Genomic DNA, 12,743 nt, shown 5'->3' with positions numbered 1-12,743 from the left:
GGAATGATGTAATCAGCTGCTGTCTTGATTTATGTAATGGTTTGACTCAAAACTATTGGTAAAGATGACTAGCACTAATGCAAACAAATGAGCAAGCACTTTAACAGGTTCAAGCTACTGCTAACTAGCGTTTTTATCCTATCACAATTACATCATCTCCGTGGCCAAATAAACTTTTAATGTGCGACTAGACTGGTACAAGATTCATTCATCCATACATTGCATCAGTGGTACAATAAAGCACCGTTTTGTTCTGTGACAGTCGACGAAAACAATTTAAATCCTCCTTGTTAAAATCCAGTGACGATCAAACGGTTTGTCTGGACTTGCCAGAGAGAGGCGGAGCTCATTAGCTCCTCATTACCATATAAGACACCGCCGTTCGGAACAGCATTTTAAGTTAAAGGGACGGTGGGGCCGGGATGGCCATGTTTTCACTAACAAGTTCATTTCCTATATTTTTTGATCAGGAAAACGAAAAGAGTTGCCATTTTCTATTTTATCCATTCATTTTGGAGGAATTAGGAAATAAGTGACTCCATGATTAACGCCTCTCGTTAACGGACCCTACTGTTCTATCCTTGTTCGGCCAGAGTCCCGGGAGGAACCGATTCCAAACTCTCCATTGGAAATCATTGTACTTTCATTGCTTATAACGTCCAAAAACGGCAATCAATTGGCACCAAAAATTATGTGGACATCTGTACTAATGCCCACTTCAACATATCAAAAGGATTAACCTCTCTGTGGCTGATTTACAGAGCTGGGCAGTCCGTCCCTGGGCCGGACCGGTCGGACCCTCCGGCCTGGGGATTTTTGGGGTGGAGGAGTGAGGGGTGACAAATTTTAAAAAATGGCTGGACTAAGCATGGCCGGAAGTTGATTTTAGTCCGGCCCACTAATCGGCCCTCATGCGTGTGACGTGCTCGCGAGGCGGCCAAAAATCATCTCAGCCTACTAGGTGAAAGACTTCTTTTTAGGCTTCTTTCTACTCTCGCGTCGGCGCGAGCGACAACTGCTGTTATAGGGATTGTGGTATTGATCAGCCTCGCTGGAACTTTTTGTTCGCTGAACATTGACGCTTGTTTGATGAGGGCTTATCGCACTCTCTGGCGGCTCTCTGTCGGACAACGTACGTGACTGCTTGGGAGGCAACCCCGCGACTTGAAGATCGACGCAGGCTGGACGCAGAGTAAAGAGCTAATGTTGTTGTGCTATCACTTTTTGTTTTAACGACCTGAAGCCAGTTGTTGCTAATAGCCGTCCTATTATCCTACCTTTAGCCAGGGAGGGAAGTGGCTCCAAATCTGAAAAGCTCTAAAGCTCCAATCTGCCTGTTGCTCGCTGCAAGCCGCCGTCTCCCTCCTGAGAGTTGACACGAGTTTAGCGTAGCTAAATGTCCAAAATATGACCAGTCGGGATTCGTGTGTGCATTCATGCTCTTGTCCGCTTCATCTTATGGAAGTGGAGGAGCAATTGCCATGGTATTTTTGATTTTGTGGAGGTGATCATGATGAGATCACATTTTATGTCAATAAATCCAAACATTGTGCAGAACACTTTTATACTTTCACAGGTTGAAGTGGACAAGTGTAGTAATGTGCATTTGCATTTTGGTGGCGATCGGTCGCCGTTGTAAATAACAGAACTGACAAAGCGAGCAATATTACCACGCTAGCCTCCCTCCCGTGACATAGACCACTGAGACTGAAAGCATAACATAAGCTACGCCCCAAAAGGGGGCGGGGCAATTTGTTTGTAAATCTAATCACAAAAAAGACCTTAAATCACTACAGAGCTTTGGGGGGGGCAAATCACTTTAGTACTGATGTCATTTTTACATGAAAAGCTATAAGTGCCAATGTTAAGCTCACCTAAGTGTCTCTTCAAACGGCAGTCGGCATTCGGCAAATAAAGCGGCATTCCGAACACTGTTCAGCGTTTGTCAAAAGTGACGCTGGACGCCACTCTGCATAAAAAGTGGCATTCTGAACACCGTTCGGCGCTCTTCAAAGTAAATGCGATATGCGTTGTATGATCATATCCGCTTGCCATAGAGAAGATCTGCAATCAACAGCGAAGCTTTCATTTTTAAGGACCCTTATTTTATTTGTCCACGCCATTTTATAATTAGCCTATTGAGACAAACTGCAGAGAAATATGATGAACACTTCCAATCATTTACAAGGAGTCACTGATAGTGTAGTGGTACACGCGCCCGAGTTGTGTGAGGGCAGCGTGGGATCGATTCCCGCTCAGTGATGGTGTCTGTGTGTGTGTGCCCTGCTGATAGGGTTACGTCAGGAAGGGCATCCGGCGTAAAATACTTTGCCAAATCAATGATGCAAATCGAGTGTGCAATTGATTCGCTGTGGCGACCCCTGAGTGGAAAAGCCGAAAGGATAACAACAACTTCCAATCATTTACGAACTTCACCCAAAATTCAAGCATTTTTCAAACCTTGAAAACACAATATTAAAATCCAAGCATTTTCAAGCTTTTCAAGCACCCGTACGAACACAGACAGACAGACAGACAGACATGTAAGGACAGAAGTGCTTTAAAAGGACAGGGACGGACGGGGTCAGAGGATGATCATTTTTATGAATAAGGGCGGAGGGACGAGGACAGAAGGGTACCCAGGTCACGGACGGAGGACGGACCGGCAAAAAGGGTCAAGTGCCCAGCTCTGCATACATACAGTACATACATAAACTCAACAAAAATATAAACGCAACACTTTTGTTCTTGCTCACATTTTTTATGAGATTAACTCTAAGGTCTAAATTTCACAATTTTCACAGATAAAATATCACAATTTCTCTCAAATATTGTTCACAAACCAGTCTAAATCTGTGATAGTGAGCAATTCTCCTTTGCGGAGATAAACCATCCCATCTCACAGGTGTGCCATTTCAAGATGCTATTTAGACACCATGATTAGTGCCCAGGTGTACCACAGACTGCCCACAATAAAAGGCCACTCTGAAAGGTGCAGTTTTATCGCAGCACAATGCCACAGATGTCGCAAGATTTGATGGAGCATGCGACTTGAGGGAGCATGCGACTGGCATGCTGACAGAAGGAATGTCAACCAGAGCTGTTGCTTGTGTATTGAATGTTCATTTCTCTACCATAAACAGTCTCCAAAGGTGTTTCAGAGAATTTGGCAGTATATCCAACCAGCCTCACAACCGCAGACCACGCGTAACCACACCAGCCCAGGACCTCCACATCCAGCATGTTCACCTCCAAAATCGTCTGAGACCAGCCACTCGGACAGCTGCTGAAACAATCAGTTTGCATAACCAAAGAATTTCAGCACAAACTGTCAGAAACAGTCTCAGGGAAGCTCATCTGCATGTTCGTCGTCCTTATCGGGGTCTCGACCTCATTCCAGTTCATCGCAGTAACCGACTCGCGTGGGCAAATGCTCACATTTGATGGTGACTGGCATGTTTGAGAGGTGTTCTCTTCAAGGATGAATCCCGGTTTACACCGTTCAGGGCAGATGGTAGACAGTGTGTGGTGTCGTGTGGGTGAGCGATTGTCTGATGTCAATGTTGTGGATCGAGTGGCTCATGGTGGTGGTGGGTTTATGGTATGGGCAGGCATCTGTTATGGACAAAGAACACAGGTGCGTTTCATTGATGGCATTTTGAATGCAGAGAGATACTGTGACAAGATCCTGAGGCCCATTGTTGTGCCATACATCCAAGAACATCACCTCATGTTGTAGCAGGATAATGCATGGCCCCATGTTGTTAGGATCCGTAGACAATTCTTGGAAGCTGAAAACGTCCAAGTTCTTGCATGGCCAGCATACTCACGGGACATGTCACCCATTGAGCATGTTTGGGATGCTCTGGATCCGCGTATACAACATTGTGTACCGGTATCAGGACCAATTTCACCAATTATTATTATTATTATTATTATTATTATATTACTACTTTCTGAGCACCAATATCCAGAAACTTCACACAGCCATTGAAGAGGAGTGGACCAACATTCCACAGCCCACAATCGACAACCTGATCAACTCTATGCACTGCATGAGGCAAATGGTGGTTAACCCCAGATACTGACTGGTTTTCTGAGTCAAACCCCCAAACCCCCTATCCCCCTCAATAAAACAAAACTGCACCTTTCAGAGTGGTCTTTAATTGTGGGCAGTCTTAGGCACACCTGTGCACTAATCAAGGTGTCTAATCAGCATCTTGATATGGCACACCTGTTCAGTGGGATGGATTATCTCAGCAAATGAGAAGTGCTCACTATCACAGACTGGTTTGTGAACAATATTTGAGAGATATGATGATAAAGTCTTAGACCTTTGCATTCATCCATGAAAAATGGGAGCAAGAACAAAAGTGTGGCATTTATAGTTTTGTTGAGTGTACATACATTTATACATACATACAGTGGCACCTCTACTTACGAACGTCTCTTCATACGAAATTTTCAAGTTACGAAACGCCCCAACACGAAAATATTGCCTCTCGTTCCGAAAGAAATTTCAGGATACGAAAGGCAAAAGTATGGGGTTGATGCTCGCAGTATGGGCTGCTACTCGCAGCTCCAGAGTTTACTGAACACAACATACTCATAGCTGCTCTGCCATTGGCTAGCCTTGCATCTTCCTGATGTGTGTGGATCGACAGGTAAATAGATAGATGCAGCGTCCTTGTCATTCGCCCCTCGGGCCATGAGGTCTTCCGATAGTTTTACGTGAATGAGAAACGAGGAAAAGAAAAAAACGAGAAAATCGTTTTTTTGTCCATACAAACAAAGCAAGAGATAATAGAAAAGTATGAAAGGAGGATGCGTTTGGTTGATCTCGCCAAAGAATATGACCGTAATGTATCGACAGTCGCCACGTTATTAAATCAGTCGTTTAAAAAACGCCAGGCAAAAACCACTTCTGAGAGAGAACATGAACCAAAGAGGGCAAAACGCAATGAGGACAGCAATTAAATGGTAAACGACCATCATTTTTATTCCTTACTCTATTCTTTGTTTTTGTACATTATGCACAACTCTGATTTATTGTGCAATAATCTAATTGAAACATGTATTTGTTACACGTTTTCATGCATTTTTATGCTTTAGAAAACATTTATGTCTTAATATTGGGGGGCTTGGAACAGATTAGGGCATTTACATGGGAAATTACTACTTACAAAATTTTCTACTTAAGAAATTTCTTCCAGAACCAATTAATTTCGTAAGTAGAGGTACCACTGTACATACATACATATCGCCGCTGTCCTGTGAAAAACACTTACAGTATGTCAGTTTTTTTCAATTTTCTTATTTGTACGTGAATGTTTTTTCTGTGTAATAGGTATCGCATTAATGTGAATTCTTTTTTTTAAATTCCAAAATTGGACTTAAGTGTTTTTCACAGGGCAGTGATGATATATACATTTGATTGATTGATTGATTGAACATATAAACACATTATGAGATAAAAAACACATTTTGAAGAAAGGAAAGAAGAAAAAGAAAAATCATCACTAGATGTCATTGATCAACTCAGTTTACATGTTCAAAGGGAGTAGGAAGAAGTACAATACTTATCTAGTCCTACCCCTAATTCACATATCAAATTATTCCACTATTAGGCTATTTAAATTCAAAAGATCCCCAAATAGAACAAACACTCTTATACCAGATTCATATCTTAATTGAACATGTGTATTAGGGCTGTCAATTTAGCGCATTATTTTCAAAGTTAATCGAACCCCCTTTTGACGCCTTCAATTTTTTTGATTGCGTGATTAAGGTTTCCATAGCAACCAGCGGCTGCATTGATAAAGGCTACTGGTCACCATGATCTATACATGTATCTTGAAAAAAAAAGCTTTAGAGTAGAGGAGGCGTTACATCTGCTTCAAAATATTGACGATGAGGATGAATTGCTCGGCAGACATGCACGGTTGTCACTTGCTTATGGTGGGGACCGAAACCCCGGATTCGAGTGGAATCAGTTCCATCATTCCGGTTCACCAGGAACCGTTCAGATTTTAGAATGTCGGTGCTGAGTTTCGATTCCTAGTTAGCCGCGCGGAAGAGCTACGAACAGAGTACGACCGATTAAAAAAAAATGTGTGCGCGCATCTGCGCAGCCTCGGGCTCCTGCCTCCGAAGCTACGTAGCAATATCACGTCACCCCAACTCGCGCTCAGCTCCTCGGTTCGCTTCGTCCCGGCCGGCAAGCGTGTGCAGCGGCAGCGATGACACCGCGGTGGCAGCAGTCGCCTTTCACGGGGTCGGTCATCTGGCCCGCCCGGCTCATTCGGCCGACGCCTAGCCATAGAATGACGCGATGCGGCTCATGACCCAAAGTCAGAATCGGCTGAGTAAGTCTACTTGCAACATTGAACCAACAAGTTCAACACACGAATGCACATATCCAGCTAATATTTAGCTTAGATCATACGTAGCTGCAGCCTATACATAAATACTGTACATACATATACATCCCATGGTTACATAGGCTGCTTAGATTACATAAACTTTCCTTGCTTGCCCTTAAAATGCTGCGTTGTGTTTGTCATATATATTTACTCTCAAAAGCAAGACAAGGTTAGCATTCAATTGGTGTTCAGTAGCATGCTTTTAGTAACAGCTGAAAGACGCACGCGTGCGTGTGTGAGTTTGAGAAGGGCTGAGGGGCTGTTCGCGTGAGTTGAATCCAATGCTTGTTTTTACAATTGAAGGGAAGTCGACCCAAACATTTTTCCATCCATCCATCCATTATCTCCCGCTTATCCGAAGTCGGGTCGCGGAGGCAGCAGCTTCAGCAGGGAAGCCCAGACTTCCCTCTCCCCAGCAACATCCTCCAGCTCTTCCGGAAGGATCCCAAGGCGTTCCCAGGCAAGCCGGGAGACATAGTCTCTCCAGCGTGTTCTGGGTCGTCCTCGGGGTCTCCTGCCGGTGGGACATGCCCGGAACACCTCACCAGGGAGGCGTCCAGGAGGCATCCTAATCAGATGCCCGAGCCACCTCAACTGGCTCCTCTCGATGCGGAGGAGCAGCGGCTCGACTCTTGAGTCCCTCCCGGATGGCCAAACTTCTCACCCTATCTCTAAGGGAGAGCCCGGACACCCTGCGAAGGAAACCCATTTCGGCCGCTTGTATCCGAGATCTTGTTCTTTCGGTCATGACCCACAGCTCATGACCATAGGTGAGAGTAGGAACGTAGATCGACCGGTAAATTGAGAGCTTCGCCTTTCGGCTAAGCTCCTTCTTCACCACGACAGACCGATACAGGGTCCGCATCACAGCAGACGCTGCACCGATCCGCCTGTCGATCTCCCGTTCCATCTTACCCTCACTCGTGAACAAGACCCCAAGATACTTGAACTCCTCCACTTGGGGCAGAATCTCATCCCCGACCCGGAGAGGGCACGCCACCCTTTTCCGACTGAGGACCATGGTCTCAGATTTGGAGGTGCTGATCTTCATTCCGACCGTTTCACACTCGGCTGCGAACCGCTCCAGCGAGAGTTGGAGATCGCGGCTTGAAGAAGCCAACAGTACCACATCATCTGCAAAAAGCAGAGATGCAATACTGAGGCCACCAAACCGGACCCCCTCGACACCTCGGCTGCGCCTAGAAATTCTGTCCATAAAGGTTATGAACAGAATCGGTGACAAAGGGCAGCCTTGGCGGAGTCCAACCCCCACAGGAAACGAATCCGACTTACTGCCGGCAATTCGGACCAAACTCTGGCATCGGTGGTACAGGGACCGGACAGCCCTTATCAGGGGGCTCGGTACCCCGTACTCCCGAAGCACCCCCCACAGAACTCCCCGAGGGACACGGTCGAACGCCTTCTCCAAGTCCACAAAACACATGTAGACCGGTTGGGCAAACTCCCATGCACCCTCGAGGACCCTGCCGAGGGTGTAGAGCTGGTCCACTGTTCCACGGCCAGGTCGAAAACCACATTGCTCCTCCTGAATCCGGGATTCGACCTTCCGACGGACCCTCCTCTCCAGCACCCCTGAATAGACCTTGCCGGGGAGGCTGAGGAGTGTGATCCCTCTGTAATTGGAGCACACCCTCCGGTCCCCCTTCTTAAAAAGGGGGACCACCACCCCGGTCTGCCAATCCAGAGGCACTGTCCCCGATGTCCACGCGATGCTGAAGAGACGTGTCAACCATGACAGCCCCTCAACATCCAGAGCCTTTATGAACTCCGGGCGGATCTCATCCACCCCCGGGGCTTTGCCACCGAGGAGCTTTTTGACTACCTCGGTGACTTCAACCCCAGAGATAGGAGAGCCCACCTCAGAGTCTCCAGGCTCTGCTTCCTCAGCGGAAGGCGTGTCGGTGGAATTGAGGAGGTCTTCGAAGTAATCTCCCCACCGATCCACAACGTCCCGAGTTGAGGTCAGCAGCACCCCATCTCCACTATAAACAGTGTTAATGGTGCACTGCTTCCCCCTCCTGAGACGCCGGATGGTGGACCAGAATTTCCTCGAAGCCGTCCGGAAGTCATTTTCCATGGCCTCCCCAAACTCCTCCCACACCCGGGTTTTTGCCTCAGCAACCGCCAGGGCTGCATTCCGCTTGGCCAGCCGGTACCCGTCAGCTGCCTCCGGGGTCCCGCAGGCCAAAAAGGCCCGATAGGACTCCTTCTTCAGCTGGACAGCATCCCTTACCGCTGGTGTCCACCAGCGGGTTCGGGGATTGCCGCCACGACAGGCACCGACCACCTTGCGGCCACAGCTCCGATCGGCCGCCTCAACAATGGAGGCACGAAACATGGTCCACTCGGACTCGATGTCCCCCGCCTCCCCCGGGACGTGGGAAAAGTTCTGCCGGAGGTGGGAGTTGAAACTCCTTCTGACAGGGGATTCTGCCAGACGTTCCCAGCAAACCCTCACAATACGTTTGGGTCTGCCAGGTCGGACCGGCATCTTCCCCCACCATCGGAGCCAACTCACCACCAGATGGTGATCAGTTGACAGCTCCGCCCCTCTCTTCACCCGAGTGTCCAAAACATGCGGCCGCAAGTCCGATGATACGACTACAAAGTCGATCATCGAACTGCGGCCTAGGGTATCCTGGTGCCAAGTGCACATATGGACACCCTTATGCTTGAACATGGTGTTCGTTATGGACAATCCGTGATGAGCACAGAAGTCCAGTAACCGAACACCGCTCGGGTTCAGATCGGGGGGGCCGTTCCTCCCAATCACACCTCTCCAGGTCTCACTGTCATTGCCCACGTGAGCATTGAAGTCCCCCAGCAGAACGATGGAGTCCCCAGGTGGAGCGCCCTCCAGCACACCCTCCAAGGACTCCAAAAAGGGTGGGTACTCTGCGCTGCCGTTTGGTGCATAAGCACAAACAACAGTCAGGACCCGTCCCCCCACCCTCAGGCGGAGGGAGGCTACCCTCTCGTCCACCGGGGTAAACCCCAATGTACAGGCGCCAAGCCGGGGGGCAATAAGTATGCCCACACCTGCTCGGCGCCTCTCACCCTGGGCAACTCCAGAGTGGAAGAGTGTCCAACCCCTCTCGAGAGGACTGGGACCAGAACCCAAGCTGTGCGTGGAGGTGAGCCCGACTATATCTAATCGGAACCTCTCAGCCTCACACACCAGCTCAGGCTCCTTCCCTGCCAGAGAGGTGATATTCCATGTCCCAAGAGCTATTTTTTGCTGCCGGGGATCGGACCGCCAAGGTCCCCGTCTTCCGCCGCCGCCCAGCTCACACGGCACCCGACCCCTTTGGCCCCTCCCACCAGTGGTGAGCCCATGGGAAGGGGGACCCACGTATCCTTTTCGGGCTGAGCCCGGCCGGGCCCCATGGGTGCAGGCCCGGCCACCAGGCGCTCGCCATCGAGCCCCACCTCCAGGCCTGGCTCCAGATGGGGGCCCCGGTGACCCGCGTCCGGGCGAGGGAAAACGTGGTCCGTTAATTTTACTCATCATAAAGGGTCATTTTGAGCCGTGCTTAGTCTGGTCCCTCACCTAGGACCTGTTTGCCATGGGTGACCCTACCAGGGGCATAAAGCCCCAGACAACGTAGCTCCTAGGATTATTGGGGCGCGCAAACCCCTCCACCACGATAAGGTGACGGCTCACGGGGGGCCAAACATTTTTTTTCAAGAATATGTTCTATGCAGGCCCCCTAGGCCAAACAAGGCATTCTGATTAATATTGTGTTTGTGGAATATGAGTTAAATTGTAAAATCCATCCATTTTTTACCATCTCAGGGGTCGGCCATTTTGTCACTTCTGTCGACTGAAAATGACATCACAGATGCGCTGAGGGTTCAAATAACGACCAATCATGGCTCAGTTTCAGAAAACAAGTGAGCTGTGATTGGTCGTTACGTGAGCCCTGAGCAACTATGATATCATTTTCAGTTGAAAAACGTGACAAAATGGCCACCCCCAGTGAAGACTAAAAACAGGTGGATTAACTCTTATTCCACAAACGCAATATTTATCAAAATGCCTTGTTTCGAACTAGTGGGCTTGCATGGAGCATATTTTTAAAAAATAATATATTTGGGTTGACTTCGCTTTAATAAAGTATTTGCATAAGAAAACCAATCCTCTTAGTCATCTTAAGGCTATTAAAATTCAAGAAAATAATGGGACAGAAAAATCAAGGGATTTTTTTTTTACAATAAATAAAATATGCGATTAACTATCAGTTAACTATGAAAAAATGCGATCAACTACGATTAAACATTTTAATCACTTGACATAAATATATATTCGACTTCCGGCGCCGCGCGAGTGGCAGCCCGCTACAGTAGCTCCGGCTCATCGGTGAGCCTTTTCGTGTGTTTTTGTTCTTTAATATTACTCTACCTCCTACCTTTTTCGTATAATTGATAGTCGTAACTTGCGTAGCAATGGACACCCAAACTGCGGTATTCTTGCTGCTGCTGATTGCTATTTTTTGCGCGATCGTGTCCGGCGACTTGGCTCGGAGCCGAGCCCCCATTGTTTACAGCCGGAATCAGCTGTTAGCACTCCGTGCTAGCCATGCGCCGGCTCCCGGGGCGAGACCCGATATCCCCCGTGATCTGAGGAGGAAGAGACGGGGATCTCGTGCGGGGGTTAAACGCCGGGAAAGGAGGAGACGATACCATCCCGTCCTCCCGTCTATTATCATGGGGAATGTTAGATCGCTCCCCAACAAGATGGACGAGCTAGCGGCGCTTACCCGGCACGAGAGGGACTTCCGGGAGGCTAGCCTGATGCTATTCACGGAGTCGTGGCTAACAACGCTAACGCCGAACGCGGTCGTAGAATTGGACGGCTTCCAAATCATACGCGCGGACAGGACGCTGGAGAGTGGAAAGAGGAAAGGAGGAGGGCTGGCTGTGTTTGTGAACGATAGATGGTGTAATCCTGGGCACATCACGATTAAGGAGCAGCTTTGCAGCAGGGATATTGAGCTGCTAGCTGTTGGCATGAGGCCATTCTACATCCCGCGAGAGTTTAGTCACGTGATCGCGGTGACCGTCTACGTCCCACCAGCTGCCAGCAGCGACACAGCCTGTGATGTCTTGACTGCAGCAGTGAGCAGGCTACAAACACAGCACCCAAATGCCCTGGTACTCATCTCTGGTGACTTCAATCATGCCTCCCCTTCCTCCTCTCTGCCTTCATTCACACAGTATGTCACCTGCCACACCAGAGACAATAAAACACTGGACCTTTTCTATGCCAACACCAAGGAGGCATACACATCACTGCCCCTCCCCCCGCTGGGCAAAGCTGATCACAACCTGGTGGCTCTCCAGTCTGTGTACAAACCTCTGGTCCGCAGGCAGCCAGCTGTGACCCGCACGGTTCAGAGATGGTCTGGAGAGGCCGAGGAGGCCTTAAAGGACTGCTTCAGCACAACTGTGTGGGAAGTATTCAGCGATGCTCACGTGGAAGACATTAGTAGTCTAACGGACACTGTTACAGACTATATAAATTTCTGCATGGAGAACACCATACCCACCAGGACAGTAAGGTGTTTCTCCAACAACAAACCCTGGATCACACCAGACATAAAAGCTCTCCTGAAGGAGAAGAGGAGGGCTTTTGCGTCAGGCAACATAGAGGAGCGGAGGACTGTGCAGCGCCAGCTGAGGAGGAGGATCAGAGAGGGGAAAAGGTCCTACAGGAAGAGGATGGAGGAGCAGCTGCTGCAGAATAACGCCAGGGGAGTCTGGAGGGGCCTGAAGACCATCTCAGGCCACGGACAACCCAAGACCCGGACTGAGGGGGACCTGCAGTGGGCAAATGAGCTGAATCTCTTTTTCAATAGGTTCGATCAGATGCCTGCCTCCACTCAGTCTCTCCTGCTGCAGTCTCCACCTACTCCTCCTGCTGGGCGTGTCACCCCCTCCCCTCTTTTCTCCACAGACTCCAGCTCCCAGCTACACCAGATAGCCACCACTCCTTCCTGTCCAGCCTTGGCCTTCACAACATCTCAGGTGAGGAACCAGCTGAAGAAGATGAAGGCGAGGAAGGCAGCGGGTCCAGATGGCATCAGCCCCCAGCTCCTCAAATCCTGCGCAGACCAGCTGTGTGGAATTGTCCAGCACATGTTCAACCTGAGCCTGAAGCTGGGCAGGGTCCCCCAGCTATGGAAAACATCCTGCCTGGTCCCGGTGCCAAAGACCCCCCACCCGAAGGAGCTCAACAGCTTCAGACCAGTGGCGCTGACGTCTCACCTGATGAAGACCCTGGAGAGACTGGTCCTTGTC

The 12,743-nt window shown here is 49.0% G+C and overlaps 1 protein-coding gene across 1 annotated transcript in view; it reads right to left on the bottom strand.

The window, feature by feature from the left end:
* The window catches only part of clpp (caseinolytic mitochondrial matrix peptidase proteolytic subunit), a 49,924-nt gene that overhangs the window by 18,106 nt on the left and 19,075 nt on the right, over window positions 1–12,743 (bottom strand). The window lies entirely within an intron of this gene.

Source organism: Filicampus tigris, chromosome 16 (assembly GCF_054856515.1).
Source record: "Filicampus tigris isolate MCC_2025a chromosome 16, RoL_Ftig_1.0, whole genome shotgun sequence".
Lineage (NCBI taxonomy): Eukaryota > Metazoa > Chordata > Actinopteri > Syngnathiformes > Syngnathidae > Filicampus > Filicampus tigris.
The sequence above is the reverse complement of the archived record's forward strand: the minus strand, read 5'-3'. Positions and strand labels throughout refer to the sequence as shown.